The sequence below is a fragment of the Gopherus flavomarginatus genome, chromosome 3 (genome assembly GCF_025201925.1).
Source record: "Gopherus flavomarginatus isolate rGopFla2 chromosome 3, rGopFla2.mat.asm, whole genome shotgun sequence".
Taxonomy (NCBI): Eukaryota; Metazoa; Chordata; order Testudines; family Testudinidae; genus Gopherus; species Gopherus flavomarginatus.
Window position 1 is genome coordinate 14,328,772 of NC_066619.1, and position 13,809 is coordinate 14,342,580.

Sequence of the window (13,809 nt, forward strand, 5' to 3'; positions counted from 1 at the left end):
TTTATTTGTTTCCTACAAATTGAGATTGCAGGCACTACCAATACATATACAGGCAGTTTAATCATCTGCTTACTGGAATGTAAGGCCCCAAATATCACCATTGCTTCCTAGGAAAACTACATGTAATGTAACATTGCAGTTCCAATCACAGAGCTATACATTACTGGTTCTCCTTTTCAAAGTGTTGCCTCAAAGCCTCCCTGATTTGAATTGTCCCCATCTGTGCCCATCTGATAGCTCTTGTATCTGGCTTCTCAAAATAAGCAGCCAAGTGGTCTGCCTCAATATTCCACTCCTGAGCAGACCTTTCACCCTTAGCTTCACAAAGATTATGCAACGTACAACACACAGCTTTAACCGTGGGAATATTATCCTCATTGAGGTCTAACCTGCCATAAAGGCATCACCAGCGTGCCTTTAATCTGCCAAAGGCACATTCCACTGTCATCCGGCATCTACTCAGCCTGTTGAACCACTCCTTAATGCTATCCAGGTTTCCTGTGTAAGGTTTCATGAGTCACAGCTGTAAGGGATACGCTGGGTCTCCCAGGATCACTACTGGCATTTCAGTATCCTCCATTGTAATCTTCTGGAAAGAAGGTCCCTGCTTGTAGCTTTCTATACAGGCCAGTGTTCCTGAAGATGCTTGCATGATGCACCTTCCTGGATCACCCTGCGTTGATATCAGTGAAACGCCCATGGTGATCCACAAGCGCCTGCAACACCATGGAGAAGTACTCCTTCCTATTGATGTACTCCGTTGCAAGGTGGTCTGGTGCCAAAATTGGAATGTGTGCCATCTATTGCACCTCCACAGTTAGGGAAACCCATTTCTGCAAAGCCATCCACTATTTCACACACATTTTCCTTCGTAGCAGGATGTGATGAACTGCCCTGCACACTTGCATTAACGCAGCACCAACAGTTGACTTCCTGAATCCAAATCGATTCATGACTGACTGGTAGCAGTCTGGAGTCGCCAGCTTCCACACAGTGATTGCCACATGTTTCTCTGCTGATAGGGCAGCTCTCATTCTGGTGTCCTTGTGCCACAATGCCGGGACAAGCTCCACACACAGTTCCAGACTTTCCACACTTTCCACATCCAAAAGTTCTGTAGCCACTGCTCGTCATCGTACACCTGCATGATTATACGATCCCACCATTCAGTGCTTCTTTCCCGAGATGGTCCATCCTCTGCAGCTGTTCTGTGAATGCCAAAAGCAATCTAATTGCTCCTATCCATATCACACAGCATGTCAGGCAATTGGAAGTCTTCTTCAGTTGGGAACTTAACAATTAACATCCGCGATGTCTTAATGACAGTTATCAGAGCATAGGAGAGCAGTGCGGGATCCATCCTTTCTTCTTCGAGTGATTGCTCACATCCATTCCAGTTAGGTGTGCGCGCCGTGTGTGCACGCTCGTCGGAAACTTTTTACCCTAGCAACTCCAGTGGGCCGGCAGGTCGCCCCCTAGAGTGGCGCCGCCATGGCACCCGATATATACCCCTGCCGGCCCACCCACTCCTCAGTTCCTTCTTACCGCTGTGTCGGTCGTTGGAACTGTGGAGCGCGGCATAGCTGTCCTCCACGTCCCTAGCTCTCCTTGTTCTACGGTTAATAGTTAGTAGTTAAGTGTAGTTAGTTATATAGTTAATAGTGTAAATAATATTGTAGATAGTTGTTAGCCGGTTTGGGCCGTAGCCCTTCCCGGCACCCGGCACCGGGCTCATGCCTGGTTCGCCGGGCTTTAAGCAATGTGCGGCCTGTAAGAAGCCTATGCCAACCAGCGACCCTCACGACGCGTGTCTAAAGTGCCTGGGGGAATCGCACAGGTCGGACAAGTGCCGCATTTGCAAGGCTTTTAAGCCCAGAACAAAGAAGGAGAGAGACCAGAGACTTAGGACTCTCCTCATGGAAGCGGCACTCGACCCGGCAGCTTTGCAGACAGTCATCTCTACACCGGCACCGGATCGCACCGGCACCGGAAAGACTCCCCGGCACCGACCTTCCCCGGCACCGGGTGCAGAAGCAAGACCCTCGAAGTCTGCAACTCCATCCAGGCAGACTCGAGTGGAGCGCCCGGCATCGACATCTGCCGCGGCGCTACCGGCACCGTCGACTCCGGGCCCGGTGGGTCCGTCGAGTCCGGTCCCGCCGAGCTCCCCCATAAGATCTGGGGTTGAGCTATTGGTCCCATCGACTCCAGAGACCTTCGCCTCGGCACGGGACCTCATTGCCCTGACTGAGTCAACTCAGCCTCCACCCCCGGTCCCTCCGGTGCGGGTGGGGTCCAGGGCCAAACCCATGATGACGGTGCCGTCTCGGGACTCACGCTCGCGGTCGAGGTCCCGACACCACGGTCGCTCAAGATCCCGCCGCCACTCGCAGTCCCGGCACCGCTCCCCTCGGCGGTACCGGTCGTACTCGCGGCACCGATCGGCCTCCAGACGGTCACGGTCTGGTTCCAGCCGCCGATACTGGCACCGGGACTCTAGGAGCCAGTCCCGCCGTCGATCAGCGCACCGGTCGACCTCCCGGCACCGAGCTGGTGGCAGGTCCCGGTCCCGGTCAACGTCCCGACACCGCGTCGGTGGCAGGTCCCGGTCCCGATCCCGGCACCGAGGCAGCGGCCGGTACCAGTCCAGATCCCGGCACCGAGTCCAAGACAGAACCCGGTCCCGATCCCGGCACCGGTATGACTCCCGGTACCGGTCCCCGGCACCGAGAACATCTTCGGTGCCGGAACGCGGAGACTCTTACCAGCCGCGGTCGGCCCCTCCATGGCCTTCCAGACAGCCGTCGGTGTCATCGCAGGCGGACAGCGTATACGCGCTGGGCACCGACAGACAAGCGGCTCTTTTCCAAGACCCTCCGCAACAGGACCAGGGTCTGCAGCAGTGGGGGTTCTGGACACCCTGGGCGTACCATCAAGCCCAGGGCCCCCAACAGCTTCCTCCTAGGCCTGCAATGGCAGAGCACAGGGCGCCGGAGGCGTCGTTGTCTCGCCCCCCTCCCTCCCCGGACGGGGAGGACGGATCGAAGCAACAGGACCCTGGTCTCCCTCCTGAGCCAGAGGCGAGGGCTGAGGCGGACCCCCCGCTGGACACTTTCTTGCCAGGGGTCTCCTCATTCTCTTCTCCTGATGAAGCGGTGGCTAGCACTTCCTCCAATAGCCCTCCTCCGCTAGATCTCAGGGCACATCAGGACCTCCTCAGGCGCGTAGCACAGAATCTGAGCCTGCAAGCTGAGGAGGTCTCTGAGATCGAGGACCCCGTCGTCAGCATCCTCTCCTCCGATGCTCCCACCAGGGTCACCCTACCCTTCATTAGGACGATCCAGGCCAACGCCAATACAATCTGGCAATCACCGGCCTCCATCCCCCCTACTGCAAGGGGCGTCGAAAGGAAGTACATGGCCCCCTCCAAGGGCTATGAGTACCTCCATATTCACCCGACACCATGTTCCCTGGTGGTGCAGTCGGTGAACGAGAGGGAGCGTCACGGACAGGAAGCCCCAGCCCCCAAATCCAAGGAGGCCAGGCGTATGGACCTCCTCGGCCGCAGGGTTTATTCGGCTGGGGCCCTTCAGCTCAGGGTTTCCAATCAACAAGCCCTTCTTAGCCGCTACGCATTTAACTCTTGGGTGGCAGCGGACAAGTTCAAAGAGCTGCTGCCACAAGAGGCACGTCAAGAATTTGCGGCGATTCTTGACGAGGGCAAGAAGGTTGCACGTACCTCGTTGCAGGCCTCCTTGGACGCTGCAGACTCGGCTGCCCGTATCCTCGCCTCGGGGGTAACGATGCGCCGCATCTCCTGGCTTCAGGTTTCTGGCCTTCCACCGGAGCTCCAATACACCATCCAGGACCTCCCGTTCGAAGGCCAGGGCCTGTTCTCGGAGAAGACAGACCCCAGACTGAAAAGTCTTAAGGACAATTGGGTCATTATGCGCTCCCTTGGGATGCACATGCCTGGGACGCAACGCAGACCCTTCCGGCCGCAGCAACAGCAGCAGCGTCGGCCATACCCCCAGTTCCGCCAGCGGCAGGACCTTAATAGGCACCGCAGCAGAAATGGAAGGCGCAGACAGTCGGGGAACCAAGGGGGGCAGAATCAGAGCTCCTCCAAAGCCCTGCCTGGACCCAAACCTTCGTTTTAAAGGTGCGCCCGAGGGCGCAGTACCAGTTTCCCCCACGGATCCTTCCCCCCCGTTTTCCAACCACCTTTCGTTTTTCCTCCAGGCGTGGACCCAAATAACATCCGACCGCTGGGTCTTACGCACGGTGCAGACGGGATACCGTCTGCAGTTTGTATCATTTCCTCCCTCCCGCCCCCCTTCCTCGTCCCTCTTCAGGGACCCCTCTCACGAGCAATTCCTTCGACAGGAGGTACAGACGCTCCTCAACAAAGGAGCTATAGAGGCGGTTCCGGAAAACGAGAAAGGCAAGGGGTTTTATTCCTGCTACTTTCTGATCCCCAAGGCCAAGGGAGGCCTCAGGCCTATCCTCGACCTGCGAGAGCTCAACAAATACCTAGTGAAGTTGAAGTTCCGCATGGTATCCCTGGGGACCATTATCCCATCCCTGGATCCGGGAGACTGGTATGCCGCCCTCGACATGCAGGACGCTTATTTTCATATTGCCATATGGCCACACCACAGACGTTTCCTTCGATTCGTGGTGGGCCGCCTTCACTACCAATTTGCAGTCCTCTCATTTGGCCTTTCTACGGCTCCGAGGGTATTCACAAAATGCATGGCCGTCGTTGTGGCACATCTTCGGCGCAGTCGCATTCACGTGTTCCCTTACCTCGACGATTGGTTAATTCGGGGCACGTCGGAGCTGCAGGTCTGCAGCCACGTCTGCAGGATCACCGGCCTGTTTGCTACCTTGGGCCTCATGATCAACGTGGACAAGTCCACCCTGCTCCCCTCGCAGAGGGTGGAGTTCATTGGGGCCGTCCTGGACTCCACCGTGGCCAGGGCCCTTCTGCCGTTGCCAAGGTTCCAGGCGTTGTCGGCGATCGTTCAGCGCTTGCTGACAGCCTCCTTGACATCGATACGGACATGTCTAACCCTGTTAGGCCATATGTCAGCCTGCACATTTGTGACCGGGTACGCACGGCTCCGCATGAGGCCCCTCTAGTCGTGGCTCATCGCACATTACCGGCCGGCAAGGCAACCACTAGACATGCTGATCACAATCCCCCAGGGGGTGTTGGATTCTCTCAGCTGGTGGCTAGACCAGTCCGTAGTGTATGCGGGGCTCCCATTCCACCCGCCCCAGCCCTCGGTGTCCCTAACGACGGATGCCTCAGATCTCGGCTGGGGGGCCCACCTGGGAACCCTGAGAACACAGGGCCTGTGGTCCCCACAGGAGGTGAAGCTACACATCAACATGCGGGAGTTGAGAGCGGTCCGCCTTGCTTGTCAAACGTTCTGTCACCAGCTTCGGGGTCGTTGTGTCGCGGTATTTACCGACAACACGACGACCATGTACTATATCAACAAGCAGGGCGGCACCAGATCCTCTCCCCTATGTCACGAGGCGATGCGACTCTGGGACTTTTGTATAGCCCACTCCATTCACCTCACGGCTTCCTTCCTCCCCGGAGTACGGAACACGCTGGCGGACCGCCTGAGCAGATCCTTCCTCTCGCACGAGTGGTCCCTTCGCCCGGGCGTCGCCCTCTCGATCTTCCAGAGGTGGGGTTGTCCCCGCGTGGACCTCTTCGCGTCCAGGGGGAACAGGAAATGCCAGGCGTTCTGCTCCTTTCAGGGCCGGGAACCCGGGTCTCTAGCGGACGCCTTTCTTATTCCGTGGACGACCCACTTGTTCTACGCGTTCCCCCCGTTCCCGCTGGTCCACAGGGTCCTTCTGAAGGTGCGCAGGGACAGGGCCCGCGTGATCATGGTAGCCTCGGCATGGCCCAGACAGCATTGGTACCCCATGTTGCTGGACCTGGCCATAGCCGACCCAGTTCCCCTGCCCCTTCACCCGGACCTGATCACCCAGGACCACGGAACTCTCTGTCACCCGGACCTGCAGTCGCTGCACCTAGCGACGTGGTTCCTGCGTGGCTGACCAGTTCTGAACTGCGCTGCTCCACCCCGGTACGTGAGGTACTCTTGGGCAGCAGGAAGCCTTCCACTAGAGCGACATACTCGGCAAAGTGGAAGCGTTTCTCCTGTTGGTGCGTGGAGAAAGGTCTCCTCCCGATGGAAATTTCGGTGGCCAATATTTTGGACTATATTTGGTCCCTCAAACAACAGGGCTTGGCGATCTCGTCCCTGCGGGTCCACCTGGCGGCTATCTCCACCTTTCACCCGGGTGGGGATGGCCGCTCCGTTTTCTCTCACCCGACGGTGACTAGATTCCTGAAGGGGCTGGAACGTCTATACCCTAACATCCGACCCCCTGCCCCGACCTGGGATCTTAACCTGGTGTTGTCTCGGCTCATGGGGCCCCCCTTCGAGCCGTTAGCTACTTGCTCCCTACTCTATCTTTCTTGGAAGACTGCCTTTCTAGTAGCTATTACCTCAGCTAGACAGGTGTCGGAACTCCGGGCTCTCACGGTAGATCCCCCGTATACAGTCTTCCATAAAGATAAGGTGCAGCTGAGGCCGCACCCTGCCTTTCTCCCCAAGGTGGTCTCAGCCTTCCACGTCAACCAAGAGATATTCCTCCCGGTTTTTTTCCCGAAACCTCATTCTTCACGCAGGGAGCAACAGCTCCACTCGCTTGATGTCCGTAGGGCTCTCGCGTTCTATGTGGAGAGGACCAAACCGTTCCGCAAATCCCCCCAGCTTTTCATGGCAGTAGTGGACCGCATGAAGGGGCTTCCCATTTCCTCGCAGAGGTTATCCTCATGGGTAACATCCTGTATCAGGACCTGCTATGAGCTGGCCCATGTTCCTACGGGCCGTGTGACTGCGCATTCTACCAGGGCACAGGCGTCGTCGCTGGCTTTCCTCGCCCGTGTGCCCATCCAGGAAATCTGTCGGGCAGCGACCTGGTCATCGGTCCACACCTTTGCTTCCCACTACGCCCTGGTCCAGCAGTCCAGAGAGGACGCGGCTTTCGGATCTGCAGTGCTCCATGCCGCTACTTCTCACTCCGACCCCACCGCCTAGGTATGGCTTGGGATTCACCTAACTGGAATGGATGTGAGCAATCACTCGAAGAAGAAAAGACGGTTACTCACCTTTGTAACTGTTGTTCTTTGAGATGTGTTGCTCACATCCATTCCACACCCGCCCTCCTTCCCCACTGTCGGAGTAGCCGGCAAGAAGGAACTGAGGAGCGGGTGGGCCGGCAGGGGTATATATCGGGTGCCATGGCGGCGCCACTCTAGGGGGCGACCTGCCAGCCCACTGGAGTTGCTAGGGTAAAAAGTTTCCGACGAGCGTGCACGCGCGGCGCGCACACCTAACTGGAATGGATGTGAGCAACACATCTCGAAGAACAACAGTTACAAAGGTGAGTAACCGTCTTTTCTCACAAAGATCTGGGACGCACAGCAAACAAGGGTTGTTGAAAAATGCTGTGAAAGAAAGCCTGAAGCCCATGGAATGCTGGGACAGAAAGCAATGCATTGTCACAATCTGCTCCGCCTTCCCAAAAGACCTAGCGGCAGAAGGTGTCGAGCTGGACTGTGGGATAGGTACCCGCACATGGTTGATGCTAGTGCACCAAGTGTGGATGCGCTCTGCTGACAGAGGGCATGAATGTGAACATGCAATACCGATTTTTATTATAGCGCTTTTTGAGTGTCGACAATACTCTGCAATGTAGGCAAGTCCTCAGCCATCATGGGAGAGACTCTAAGTGGGAATGATTAGATATTGGAGATAATGTGATATACAAAGTGCAATTTCTTGCTTGCAGCGGAATAACAAAATACCATTTCTTCCAATGAATCTGTTTGCCATTGTCAAGGTTCCATCCCCACTCTGAACTTTAGGGTACAGATGTGGGGACCTGCATGGACACTTCTAAGCTTAATTACCAGCTTAGATCTGGTATCACTGCCACCACCCCCAAGCACTACTTTTTTCCCTGGGTAGTCTTGAGGGACTTCACCAATTCCCTGGTGAACACAGATCCAACCCCCTTGGATCTTAAAACAAGGGGAAATTAACCATCCCCCCTCCTTTCTCCCACCAACTCCTGGTGGATCCAGATCCAACCCCCTTGGATCTAAAAACAAGGAAAAAATCAATCAGGTATTAAGAAAAAGGCTTTTATTTAAAGAAAAGAAAGGTAAAAGAAAAACTATCTGGGAGAGATTAGCATACCAGCTACTCTCACAGACAACAGATCCAAAACACAAAGGATGTTCCCCTGGGCAAAAAGTTTAATACACACAAGAATACCCAAATTTGATAATTCCCTTAATGGTACCAAGACAAGTTACAAAGAAAATAAACATAAACCTATTGATCCCTTTCTAAAACTTACTACTCTGAGAAGAGACTGGTTCCTTGATCTTTTTCACTCCAGCTGAAACTGAAACTCTAAACAAAGGAAAACTTCCCTCCTTCCGTTTGAAACATCTTGTTCCCTCATTGGTTCCTCTGGTCAGGTGTCAGCTAGGCTAAGTGAACTTCTTAACCCTTTACAGGTAAAAGAGGCATTAACCCGTAACTATCTGTTTATGACAGCCATAATGACCCTCACCAAGATATGAGAAGCTTAAATGCATTATTGAAGTTACTGTCACAGTATCCCTGTGAGGTAGGGAACCATTATTACCCCAATTTTCCAGACTGGAAAACTGAGGCACAGAGCTATTAATGATTTACCCAAAGTCTTACTGGGAGTCTGTGGTAGAGCCTAGAACTAATTCCCGATCTTCCTGCTCCCAGGTCCATACCTTAACCACAGGACCATCCCTCCCTTTCTCAAAGTATGGTTAAAAATAACATTTTGTTACTGGGAAAATACATTTGACAAAACACCAGATAAGAGTTATAGAAAATAATTCCCAAGTCGGACTCAGGTATGATCCTCCATTAAATCCTCTGGCTATAAAGCCCCATTTCCCCCCATTTACTGATCCCAAGGCTTTTGTCTTACACATATCTTTTTCCTTGTGTTATTAATATACTGGTTTCCATCCAGTATTTATGCAGCTCATTATTCAGAATATAAATGAGATGTAGATTTATAGAATATGTATCCAACATTTAATAAATATGTTAATCAAGTGACTGCAGTATGTCCTTGGGTATCAGAAGAGCTTGTACCTAGTGTTACGTAAGTAGCACTTTAAATAATATTCTCTCTGCAACAATAAACTTAAGTTAAAACAGATTTATTGTGAAAAATCCATTCAGGTTGCATATGAAGAAACAAGTGACTGAGGAAAGTAAAACCCCAAAGGAGAAACCTCCCCCGCAACAACAACCCTCTCTCAGATTTATATGAAATGCAGTACCAGGTTTGAAACCTGGAATGAAGAACCCTGTTCATACTGTAATACAGTGGATGGCATGAGCCAGATTCCGCAAAAGCTGGGAAAGAGTGAAAAAGCGCCACTTCCTTTAAAAAAAGAAAAGATTGAACAGGAAAAGCATAAAGCACATTTGCACAGTTAACCAGATTGGTCTTCTAATTCTTCCGTCAGACACACGACTTATTCCCATTGTCTTCACTGGGAGGATGTGTGTTTGTGTGTGTGTGTGTGCGCACCTAAAGGAAAAAACGTTGGACCAAATCTCACATGAGAAATTTCCTTTGGGAAATACATATGTAAGAAGAGCAGAACTAAAGGCCTGATCCTGAGAGCTGATGATCCCTTGCCGCTCCGACTGAACTCACAATATGAACCATGTCCGCTAGTCACACACTGAACCACCTTTTCTTTTCATACTAGAACACTGACATTAATTGGAGAGGCACCTCTCAGGATCAGGCTGGGTGCCCTTTGTTTCAAAGGAAAATCAGTTTACCGTGGAAATTAGTAACTAGAAAAGAACGCGAGGAAATTATGTAAATTTCTGAATTACCTTGTTGTTGTAGACGACTCTTTGGTTGGCTTCACTTTGTCAGACTGAGGGGATGAGAATATTCTGTGAGGTTTACCTGGATTGATTACTCATTTTGTTGGCTTCTGCTAATCAGTGTTTATGATAGGGTATATTACTCTTCGACTTTTATAGAAGAGCAATAAAATATGGAGGTGGATCACACACTTTCTTTACTCACAATTCTCTTGTTGGGCAATTTCTTTCAGATTCTTTTATATGAAAGGATGTGATAATAACTAGACTCTACCTAGAAGCCTGGTACTGCATTTCATGCACACCCAAAGCTAGCTGACTTTGAGGGGATTTTTGAAGCTGTCATGAATGCAGGATTGGACTCCAAGGCCATGTCCACATTAGGAAAAAAGATACATTTTTCCATGTGTTAACTAACAGGATTTAACTTCAGTTCTGTGGCTGAGCAGTCAGAAGAAAGAAATCTTAGCAAATACTAAGCTTTGGTTTACAGCAAGTATTCTGGCATTAGCTAAAGCAGTTCCTATCATTTAAATTCAAGAAAGATTTGTTGGGGCAAACCCAGAGACGAGCAGTGTCTGCCATGAGGGGGGCAGAGTGAGGTCACTCTGCTTCAGCAGTGTTACTGAGCACGCCCAGTCCATGTGAACATGCTCAGTACAAGCCAAGCAACCAATCTGGGGGAGCACATGACCCTGCATTGCTCCCCCTCCCATGTTGCCTCTGGGCAAATCCCATGTTGCTGTTTAAATGATGGAAGCACTCTTAAGGACCTGTTCACTGCAGCTTCTCAGCAAAACTCTGGCCTTGTCTACAATGGCAAGATTCTGCGCAGTAAAGCAGCTTTCTGTGGTGTAAATCTCGAGGTGTACACACTGCCAAGGCACTTAGTGCAAAGAAATTGCCCAATTGCAGCACTGTAAAAAAACCACCCTGCTGAGAGGTGTTCAGCTTTCTGTGCCGGGGCTACAGCACCGCAGTGCTAGTGTAGACACCTTGCCCTCAGGTGACCAACCGTGAGCCCCACCATTTAAATTCTTTGGGAATTCTGAAAGTCCCCTTCCTGTTTGCTCGGTGATGCGTGCAGTGGTCTCAGCGCATCTTTCCACATGAGCATGCCTGCTCCACGCACCAGGCTATTCCCCGCTTGGAGCAATGCCGAGCTGCTGGACCTCATCAGCATTTGGGAAGAGGAGGCTGTTCAGTCCCAGCTGTGCTCCAGCCATAGGAATTATGATACCTATGGAGAGATATCATGATGCATGACAAAAAGGGGCCATGACCGGGACTGCACTGCAGAGCAGGGTCAAAGTGAAGGAGCTGCAGAACGTCTACCACAAGGCGCAGGAGGCAAACCACTGCTCTGGTGCTGGATCCACGAGTTGCTGGTTCTACATAGAGCTGGACACAATACTCGGTGGCGACCCCACCTCCACTGCGAAGGCCACTGTGGATATTTTGGTGGCTCGTATGCCAGTTGAGAGTGAACTGAGCCAGGAGGAGGAAATCTGGGACGAGGATATGGCAGGGGAGGGGGACCCAGAGGCAGACGATGACTCGGAGATCAGAGACGCATGAAGTCAGGAGCTCTTCTCTAGCCCGGAGGAGGCTAGCCAGTCACAGCTGGTGGAGCATGACGAAGCACAAACGGGAGAGGAGGCCCCTGGTAAGTGGCTTTGATTTTGGGAATCACTGAAGAGAGTTGTTGGGGGCAAGAGGGTTGCAGAAAGCATGCTTGTGTCTGTATGATGCGTGTACCACCACATGCCTAGTCTGAGCGGTGGAACAGTGTGTTGATTGACTCCTTCACTTCACGGGAATCTGCCTCAGAGATTTCCACAAAACTCTCATGGAGATATGGGGCAATCCGCTGCCGCAGGTTCTTTGGCAGAGCTGCTTTGTTTCTTGCCCCATTAAGGGTAACTTTCCTATACACTCTGCCATCACAGGGGGCAGGGGAGGAGGATCACCGTTGCACACAGGCGAGCCGCATAAGGGCCAGGGTGGATGCCGCAGTCTCAGAGAAAACCCTCCCTTCATTCTCTGCTTACCCTCAGCACTGAGATACCTTCCATAACGAACACAGCCTGTGGAAAATATGGGGACAGGAATGATTATAAGCCCCCCCTACCCCCCACTACAGTGCTGGCTCTCCCCAAGAGCCATGTGCCCAATACGGTCCTGGAACACTGATTGCCCCAGCCCTTGCGGTTGCTCACCATTCTGGGGGGCTTATGGTTCATCGAGGTGCTCCGTGTATGGCTTCATAAGCAATAGCATTAAGGGGTAGGCCGGGTCTCCCAGGATCACAATGGGCATTTCGACTTCCTCTATGGTAATCTGATGTGGGAAGAAAGTCCCTATTTGCAGCTTCATGAACAGGCCAGTGTTCCAAGAGATGTGTGTGTCATGCACCTTTCTGGACCAGCCTGCGTTAATGTCCATGAAACACCCACGGTGATCCAAAAGTGCCTGGAGAACCACTGAGAAATACCTCTTCTGATTAATGTACTTGGTGGCTAAGTGGTCTGGTGCCAGAATTGGAATATGTATGCTTTCTGTCGCCCCTCTGCAGTTAAGGAAGGCCATTTGTGCAAAGCCATCCACATTTTTACTCACGTTGCCCAGAGTCACGGTCTTTCGGAGCAGGATATGATAAATGGCCCTGCACTCTTCCATCAACACAAGTGCAACGGTCAACTTTCCTACTCTGAACTGGTTAGTGACCAATCGGTAGCAGTCTGGAGTAGCCAGCTTCCACAGTGCAATCGCCATGCGCTTCTCCAATAGCAGGGTAGCTCTCATTCTTGCGGGGCCGCCCGGGGCGGGCACGGAGGGCCAAGTGGTGCAATTTGCCCCAGGCATTGGGCCCCACAGGGGCCCCCACAAGAGTTTTTTGAGGCCCCTGGAATGGGGTCCTTCACTCACTCCTGGGACCCCAGAAAACTCTCGCAGGGCCCGGGGCCCCGGAGCGTCTTCCGCGTCAGGTCTTCGGCAGCAATTTGGTGGCAGGGGGTCCTTCTGCCTCGGGACCTGCCGCCAAAGTGCCCCAAAGACCCGCGGCAGGGGTCCTTCTGCCCCAGGACCCATCGCTGAAGTGCTGGGTCTTTGGCGGCAGAGGCCTCCTGCCGTAAAAGACCCCAGGCCCCCTGAATCCTCTGGGCAGCCCTGCATTCTCGTTTTCTTATGCCACAGGGCTGGGGCGAGCTCATCACATGGTCCCATGATGTGGCTTTCCTCATTTGAAAGTTCTGCAGCCACTGCTTGTCATCCCAGATGTGCATGATGATGTGATCCCACCAGTCAGTGCTTGTTTCCTGAGCCCAAAAGCGGTGTTCCACTGTGGTCAGCGCCTCTGTGAATTCCACAACCAATCTCTTGTCGTAGCTACTATGAGTGGCGAGGTCAATATCAAACTCCTCTTGCCTTTGTAGTGTAAGGAATAACTCCACTGCCACTTGTGACGTGTTTAGTGAGAGCGAGCAGCATATTGGCCAACAGTGTGGGATCCATTCCTGCAGCCCGAAGAGGCAGAGCGCACAGTAAATAAACCATTGAAAGATGGCGCCAAATGCAGATAGAAGCACAGGGATTGCTGGGATGTGAAGAAATGCATCACGAGGCATTGGGACAGGACCCAGGATGCCTCGTGATCCCCTCTGTCTTCCCACAATTCTTAGCGGCAGAAGAGGAAGAGATGCTCTGTGGGATAGCTGTCCGGAGTGCGCCACTCCGAATACCACTGCAAGTGCCACCAGTGTGAACACGCTATTGTGTGGGCAGCTGACAGTGTGAAAACACGACA